Here is a 10,115-nt window from a genome sequence, read left to right as displayed (position 1 = left end):
GAGAGAGGGAAAAAGGCAGGGGATCGGGAAAAAGGCAGGCGATCCGTGGGTTTGGTGGCCTTTTTCCTCCGACGACGTTTTGAAGCGTCGTCTTATTTTAATTTCACCCAACGCTATACAAAAGCGTCGTAGCATGTCAGCATTGTTTCGAAATTTGCCGGTGCTTTATGTTAGCGTCGGCGGAAAATAGTCGGCAAAACCCTATTTTGTTGTAGTGTACGTAGAGAACTAAACATGAAATGAGCTAACGAGTCCAATATTCCCCACATGATCATTATATTATTTTGCTGGCAATGCTTTAGTCATAGGGTAGCAATCATTAGCGCAGTACTTGTATATTCAATAATGAACAATTCATGTATCTGGATGTTCTCTCCAATGAGGAGATATTTTAGAGAAAAAAACAGTAGCCGTCAAGTCAATTAATCCAACCCAATCCAAATTCATCCAAAGCTGTATTTATAGAGCCCACCTATAGCTTAACCTTAGTCCGACTATAATCATATACTATATGATATGACTGATATGATTTCTTCATATAATATATAGTTTCACATTGGATTAACATGAATCAACCAGACTAATTTGATCCAATCTAATCCATCTAAACCTAATGCATATTGTGTTCGGTTTAAATTTCTGTTGGGTTGGCCCATATAAGCTTCTATCACTTACCAAATCACACACTTGCACCCGTAATGGGAGGACTGCCAAATAACAGGCTTCTAATATTGGACCATAAACTAGACCCAGCTACAGTTCATGCTCCCTCATCTAAATGTAGGCAGGCTAAATGTAGACAGCTTCAGTAGAGCTTTCAGAAGTATAGCTTTTTAAAGTAGAGCTTTTTGAAATAGAGTTTTTATAAAAAGTTATTTGTTGTTTGATAACTATACTTATAAAAGTGCTGTGGAACTTTAATATGTATTTTGGTAAACAAATTGAGAAAGTACTTTTAGTATGATAAAATAATATAGTATAATATTATTGTGATGTAATATAATATTATTATAGCATAGTAATATAATATTGTATGCTATACCATAATAATATAATATAATATATTATTATATAACATAACATATTAATGCATTATGATATAATGTAATACAATATTATATTTATAGTATAATACAATAATAAAGGTATAAAATATTATAATTATTACTATATATTAATATTTTATTAATATAATATGTTTAGGAACGAATTTTTATAATTATAATATTTTATCATGGATATTTTGGTCCAAAAAGAAAAAAAATAAATCAAAGCAGCTTTATAATGCATGCTAAAAGTGCTTTTTCGAAGAAACTCCATTTTAGAGCTTTTTCCAAGAAGCTATTTTAGCTTTCTGGCAAAATTAAAATAGCTTTCTGATTTTTTTTACTAAACACTATTCCATTCAACAATACTTTTGGAGGGTCAAAAAGTTCTTTCTGGCCCACCAAAAGCTCTGTCAAACGGGACCTAAGCTATTAGAAGGACATAAGATTGAAGAAGGAAGAGAGAGCATCATTACATAGGTGGTGCTGCACCTTCATGGTCTGGCTTTCAATGCTTCCATTCAAGATTCACACTCCTTGACGTGCTAGAACTTAGTTGGAAAACTTTAAAGCTCTGGCTCGAGCTACGCTGTGGACTGGTCGTGGCCTAATTCCATGCTCGCTGCTGAGGCGCAAAGTGAGGTACAGATAGACCAACACCAAGATTTGATCCTTTCGAAAATTATGTTCCAACCTTATCGAATCTATTGCCCTCACTAAGTTGAGTCAATTTTGTACCCTCATGTGAATTGGATCCAAATCAAACGCAAACCACTTTGCTGAAAACAAGACATGCTATGTTCTAACGCCGAAACAGTTGAGCTGAACTGAGGATGACTGGGTAGTGTGACGCATCCTAAAGGGACGAGCACATCTATTGTACTTATTCACAGTACAAATACAATTACTAATCTATCCAACCGGACCCAATTTATCCAAATTCAGGTAGGTTTAATTTGTATAAAAAAAAAAAATCAAGTTAGTTTAACATTAGTCAATGTTGCAAGCATTCATGTAGGTTCTAATCATATTGGTTTCTACATAATGAGTTTGGTCCAATCCACATAGGTTGGTCATGGTCAATGATGGGCCATTGCACATAGATTGTTTCTACCTTAATAAGCCCAGGTAAAATTATAAGGCAGGGCAAAGTCAGAATAGTTTCACAGAGACTACAAATTACTACAAGATCCATGATGAATCATGTTTGTCAGCAGAGCCTGGCCAAAATAAAGTTCTTGATTGCAGCTAAAATTGTTTGCCTTAACAATCAAAAAACCATACACATCAATGCCAAGCTTAACCAAACCAACTAAATATTTTATTATTTAGTATTCTACGATTTTCTAGCTCAACCAAACAGATCAACAAAAAAGGATAAGGATATACAAAAAGGAGGCCTAGTCTGTCCCATGGTGGGCCAAGATCAAGGCCTGGCCCATGTTCCCACACGATGGCCTGTATGAGTTCCAAGGACGTGCTCTCATGCCCAAACTCCGCACTGGCAGAAGTAAGGCCAGCTTCGGTTGTTCTATTTGGGCTAACAATTCGCATAAGAGATTTCTAGAAGCCTTCTAATCTTGTCTCTTAAGTAAACCTAACTAATTATTAATACTTATAAATATTTTATTTCAAATATTTAAATTCAAACTGTTCTAGTTAACTTAATCATCTATGCTCTGTTATCCTTCATATATCTCTGTGTCTAAGCACTCTCACCTCTCCAAGTTTTAATCCTCAAGGAAATGTATTTTTCATTTTAAAGATCCTCTAATATCACTTCTTAGATTTAGCCGATCTCGATATAGTATCCATCTTGTCTTACCAGACCAATTATAAACATGTACTTCGGTCCTTTCCTTTTAGCCAAACTTTTTATGACAACTAAATTCTAATTAAACATTGTCCTAGTTAACATAATCATCGTAGTCATCCATGCTCTTTTATTCTTCATATATCTCTTTGTCTAAGGCCCTGTTTGGGGGAGCTGTTGGCAGTAGAGCTATTGGAAGTAGAACTGTTGGAAGTAGAGCTGTCTGCAGTAGAGCTGTTATAAAAAGCTGTTTGCTGTTTGGTAATTCGTAAAGTGCTGTGGTACTTTATTTTGTGTTTAGTAAACAAACTGAGAAAGTACTTTTGTATGACAAAATTACCATAAAGGACATTGCATAGTATTATACAACGAAACATAATAAAACATAACATAAATTAATACATAAATATACGATATAGTATAATATTATTGTAATATAAAATAATATTATGTTAATATAGCATAATAGTAATATAATTATTAGAGTAAATTAATATTTGGTAATATAACATAATATTAAATTATTTAACATCACATATTAATGTATTATGATATAATGTAATATATATTATATTTATAGTATAATACAATAATAAAAGTATAAAATATTATAATTATTAGTATAGATTAATTTCTCATAATATAACATAATATTAAATTATTTAAAATAACATATTAATGTATTATAATGTAATGTAATATAATACAATATTTATAGTATAATACAATAATAAAGGTATAAAATATTATAATTATTATTATAAATTAATTTTTCATAATATAACATAATATTAAATTATTTAAAATAACATATTAATGTATTATAATGTAATGTAATATAATATAATATTTATAGTATAATACAATAATATAGGTATAAAATATTATAATTATTAGTATAAATTAATTTTCCATAATATAACATAATATTAAATTATTTAACATAACATATTAATGTATTATGATATAATATAATATGATATTATATTTATAGTATAATACAAAAATAAAGGTATAAAATATTATAATTATTAGTATAAATTAATTTTTCATAATATAACTTAATATTAAATTATTTAACATAACATATTAATGTATTATGATATAATATAATATGATATTATATTTATAGTATAATACAAAAATAAAGGTATAAAATATTATAATTATTAGTATAAAATAATTTCCCATAATAATTTCCCATAATTTTCCACGGTCCAGGGGCTCTTCTTCGTGGTCTACGCTTAAGGAGGACCTCAGTGTGGGCCGCGAGGTTGATGATAAAAAAAAAACAATAGATTGATTTTGGAAGGTATGGAGAAGGATTAAAATTTTTTTCTTCTAAAATGTGGTTCAAGATATGCATACAAAATTGAAAAGAAAAATACCTTTTCTTACGGAAAGGAGTCTGACGGCTAGGGTTCTTAGCTCCAGCAGAGTTTTAGGTTTATAAAGGGACAAACTATGTAATTATGTTTTTTTAATATGGGCATTTTTGTCAAAAATACAGCTTTCCGAAAAAGCTGAAACAGCTTCCTCCCAAAAGCTCCAAATTGGAGCTTCCTTCCAAATTGGAGCTTTCTGGCTCTCCAAAAGTACTTTTAGATGAAAAACTGTATTTGGTAAATTTTTCAAAAAGCTGTTTCAGCTTTTGCGGGAAGCTGAAAACAGCTTTTGGGAGGAAGCTCCAATTTGGAGCTTTTGGGAGGAAGCTGTTTCAGCTTATTCGGAAAGCTGTATTTTTGACAAAAATACCCATATTAAAATAACATAATTACATAGTTTGTCTCTTTATAAACCTAAAAATCTGCTGGAGCCAAGAATCCTAGCCGTCAGACTTCCTTCCGTAAGAAAAGGTATTTTTCTTTTCAATTTTTGTATGCATCTTTTGAACCACATTTTAGAAGAAAAAATTTTTAATCCTTTTTCATACCTTCCAAAATCAATCTATTGTTTTTTTTTTTTATCATCAACCTCGCGGCCCACGCTGAGGTCCTCCTCGAGCATGGACCACGAAGAAGAGCCCCTGAACCGCAAAAAATTATTTTATGGGAAATTATTTTATACTAATAATTATAATATTTTATACCTTTATTTTTGTATTATACTATAAATATAATATAATATTATATTATATCATAATACATTAATATGTTATGTTAAATAATTTAATATTATGTTATATTATGAAAAATTAATTTATACTAATAATTATAATATTTTATATCTTTATTTTTGTATTATACTATAAATATAATATCATATTATATTATATCATAATACATTAATATGTTATGTTAAATAATTTAATATCATGTTATATTATGAAAAATTAATTTATACTAATAATTATAATATTTTATACTTTTATTATTGTATTATACTATAAATATTATATTATATTACATTACATTATAATACATTAATATGTTATTTTAAATAATTTAATATTATATTATATTATGGAAAATTAATTTATAATAATAATTATAATATTTTATATCTTTATTATTGTATTATACTATAAATATTGTATTATATTACATTACATTATAATACATTAATATGTTATTTTAAATAATTTAATATTATGTTATATTATGAGAAATTAATTTATACTAATAATTATAATATTTTATACTTTTATTATTGTATTATACTATAAATATAATATATATTACATTATATCATAATACATTAATATGTTATGTTAAATAATTTAAGATTATGTTATATTACCAAATATTAATTTACTCTAATAATTATATTACTATTATGCTATATTAACATAATATTATTTTATATTACAATAATATTATACTATATCGTATATTTATGTATTAATTTATGTTATGTTTTATTATGCTCTGTTGTATAATACTATGCAATGTCCTTTATGGTAATTTTGTCATACAAAAGTACTTTCTCAATTTGTTTACCAAACACAAAACAAAGTACCACAGCACTTTATGAATGTAGTTACCAAACAGCAAACAGCTTTTTATAACAGCTCTACTTCAGACAGCTCTACTTCCAACAGCTCTACTGCCAACAGCTCCCCCAAACAGGGCCTAAGTACTCACCACTCCAACCTTTTATCCTCGAGAAAATGCATCGATCCTTTTAGAAAATTCTCCAACATCATGTTTTAGATCAACCTAAGCCAATCGTGACACTATATTCATCTCATCTTACACGACCAAATTATACCCATATACTTTATGCCTTTTTGTTTAGTAAATCTATTTCGCAAGTGGTAAGCTTAACCATGAACATATCAGCATAAATCCCTTTATTTAAAGAAAGCAAAACCCTAGTCATGTAATTCTCACTAAGTGCTAGTTTTAAAAATCTTCTCTTCTCCTATCCGTCCTCTTCATTCATAACACTAAAGTTTCCACCTCTCAAAATTGTACTATACACGTCAATCGTAAAGCATTAAGATACCTATTATCTTCATTATCTCTCATAATCAAAAGTCCCTATTCCATTCAATAGAAAAAAGATTATATTTAAGAAGTAAAAATAAGGTCTACCTATCAGAGCTTGGAGGGAGGCCCTTTTATTTTAAGGCTTAGGCTTCTTTTTCAGCCTCCATCTCCTTTTTTTTCACTTTTATTGCTTATCCTTCCTTTTTCTTTCACTTACTTGCTACTTTCAACTTGTTAGCTAACTTTACCTTATATGTTGACTTTTACTTAATTTTTAATTTTAACTTAATTTTCAACTTTAATTTACATTCTTTCTTGCATTTTAATTTCACATACTCTTGAGCTCAGATGAAAATGGCACTAGTAACCTATAAAAAAAAAAAAGCTTATTCTAACTCTAATACCATAATTGCTCTAATCAAAGATCTTTATGGTTTTCTCCATATTCACAATTAAAATTATATTACATGCAATACTTCTTATAAGCATAGTAGTGTCATTAGTTTAAAATTAGTACGAAATATTTGTTTTGGTGGGTTATACTAAAAGTTCCAAAGGACCATTGTCTCTTTTTGGGATTTTCATGATTATAATGATTTGCTTTATCATTATTGATTCGTTCAAAGTTTTTAAAAGCTTATCAATTATATTTGCTGGTAATGAGGTAAAACTTACGATGGTAAGTTATTGAATTTATTGTAGTGCTTAACAACTTTTTAATACACTATTTTGTATGAGGTTACTACGGAGAACATATAAAAAATGAATCAAAAATTTTGCTTGAGTTTCATCCGTTATTTCTTTCAAATGATTTGATAAAGGAAGATGAGTAGGAGACTTTAGTTTGCATACTCAAGAAGTAGTCAAGAGTTATTATATTTATTGATCTAAAGACAATAGTACATTTATCAACAGGTAAAGTGAAAAAAAAGTGAATTGAGTCATGTTTAAAAAAATAGTAGCATTTAACTTCCATCTTCTTGTTCTAGTTTAGGCTTAGGCTTAAACCTTGCTAAATGCATAACTTTAAAATTTCAATTTATATACTCTAACAATAAGATGAAGAGCTGAATTTAAAATAGTTTTAGAGCATTTTTCTTATTTCACAGGTTCCATGAACTATTTTTTACTTACATAATGTTATCCAAAAAATAAAAAATATAAGCGATTTTATGTCTATCAATGGAGTAGATATTTTGTGTATGTTAAAACTCTAGCACTTTTATATTTGTCATGTTATTATAAAACTAAAAAATTATCTCAAGTAAAATATTTCATTAAATATAGGCCCATACGTTATAATAAATTAACGTTTTCTTTGATATAGGGGTGGCAAAATATGATCTGACCCGCCAATCCGACCCATGTTCGATCTGCCATAAACAGGTTCGGATATAGCCTAAACAGATTCGGATCGTAAACAGGTTGACCCATTTAACCTATTTATTAATTGGGTCAGATACATATTTTAGATGTCTGACCTGTTTAACTGTTTAACCGTTTAACCAGTTTAATATATGGGTCGGGTTGGATCAGACAGGGCCGACCCAAGCCTCGGCCCAAAGGAAAGCGATAGCTGCTTAGCTGCTCCACGTAGGCTACCTAGTACCTATGCTAATTTAATGAGATGGGACGGGAACCCTCCTCATGTTTCTCTTCGTCGAACCCTCTAGGCCTTCATGGCTCTCTCTCTCTCCGTCGAACCCTCCTGGCCTACAACCTCTCTCTCTCTTGTCGAAAGAAATCTCGAGACCCAACCCCCACCTCTCTCTCTTGCTAGAACCTCAGCCCCCCACCTCTCTCTTGCTGTGGACGACATTGTGGGTGGTGACCGAACGGGCGAGTGGAGGAGTGAGGGCAGCGAGCGGCTTGGATAAGGCGGTGGAGTGTCCGATCAGAAAGACGAGGGGGCGTTGGATCCGAGCGGTGGAGCGGCAGAAGCGGCGGTGCTTGACGAAGGCAGCAGCGCTCAAAAGTGGCGGCTCGGTGTGGTGTTGGTTCATCAAGCACCGCTCAAAAGTGGCGGCTCGGTGTGGCATTGCAACAGCGGCACAGCGGCGGTAGCAACATATCTTGAGGCGGTGGTTCGACCGGTGAAGCTCCGACGACGACACGACAAAGCAGTGTTAGATGTATGCCCTAAAAGCCAATCTGGCTGACGCATTATTAATTCTGAAACATAATTTTGTACTTGACTTTATTATTATTGAATAATAAATGGGCATGTTTTCATTCGTATTGTTTATGTGTGTATGAATCGTCCAGAAAATCAATAAGATGATGATACATATTCTTAAAAGTTGAGAATTTGAGCCATGTATCATTGGTAATTAATTTTTAAATGCTCCTGATCAATGGATCATCACGAGGACGGTGATCGATCTGATGAGATCAGTGTACAGACTGCTTTCCTTATGGATGGACGAGACTCGAGTCTACAGTGTAGGGACACTGAAGTGATAGTGCAGGTGCTTGTTAGAGAACAAGGGTACTGAGCGTGACCAAGACAAGAAGTCACTTGGATGTCTATCCACTCGTCAGTGACTTGCTTGATGTTGCAGTAGTGTGACTGGTCCTTTGACCTGCTGTACTTCGGCTACTCACAGTGAGATTATTATAGTTTGATGGCACATATACATGGTCTCTAGTCATATGGGTCCTTGTAGTGTAGATTGGCTGCAGTAGGTTCACTGTAGGAGTAGGGTATGCACCTACATGGAATCTATGTACCTTGATAGATGAGGAGTGATCCTATGTGATTTATAAGATCGAGTTCGCAAGACCTCGACCGGGGCAGTATGTACAATGGAGAAAGAGTTTTTCACTCTCGAACTTAAGTCGAATAGATCTAGACATATGACAGACGACGGGGTTTGACGAGTTATCCGTGACCTCCGTTCTGTAGGGATCCACGATACTGTATCATACGATAACTGCACCTGGAGGTTCATCATTGTATTCTGCTGGGTAGCCACTACATGCTGCTAGGTATCACTGGTGGATGGTGAAAGTCACGGGGACCATCTTGATGGTCGATGATCCCTAGTGAGTTGAGTTGAAATTGTTTCAACCCATTGAAAGGAGTTTTTAATAATATTGTGATAGAGATCGCAATATATCTCACTACCAGACAAAATAGAACCTATAGGGTCACACACATTAGAGGTATTGACCGATCCGATGGTTGAATTGTGATTAGGAATCACAAATAATCAATTTGATTGATAATTAGTTAACTCGCTAAGAGTTAGTGAGTTGAAGAAGGAATAATTATAATTGAATTGCAATTTAATTTAATTAATTGGACTTGATCACGAGTCCTACTTGGAGTAGGATTCTTGGAGTCCTAATTAGATTAGAATTTCAAATTAAATTAGAGTCCTACATGGAGTAGGATTTCTGAAGTTCTAATTGAATTAGGACTGAAATTTGTGTAGTCCTAATTAGGTTAGGAGTTCTTAAGTCCTAATTAATTTTAATCTAATTAAACCAATGACTCATAATTGGATTAGGATTGAAGAATTCAATTGAGTCATGGTTCAATAGAATCCTAATTGGATTAGGATGTGGAGGAAATTGAAATGGGTGCACTTAATCTTATTTTGAATAGGATTGACCCATGCATTAGACCCAACCCTCCCCACTTAATTTGATTAAGTGGGGGCTGACTAAAGGGGATAAGAGGGAGGGGGTACGCCGCTCCCTTGGCTGATTGCGTGAGGGAAAAAGGAGGGGCGTACGCCCCTCCTCTTTTGATTTCAAAGAGATAAAGATGAGTTTAGGAGCTCATCTCTATCCACAAGCCATAAAAAGGATGGGTTCAAG

The sequence above is a fragment of the Phoenix dactylifera genome, chromosome 17 (genome assembly GCF_051530095.1).
Source record: "Phoenix dactylifera cultivar Ajwa chromosome 17, Ajwa_hap1_PhDact_Kaust_v1.1, whole genome shotgun sequence".
Taxonomy (NCBI): Eukaryota; Viridiplantae; Streptophyta; class Magnoliopsida; order Arecales; family Arecaceae; genus Phoenix; species Phoenix dactylifera.
This window is presented reverse-complemented; position numbering follows the sequence as displayed.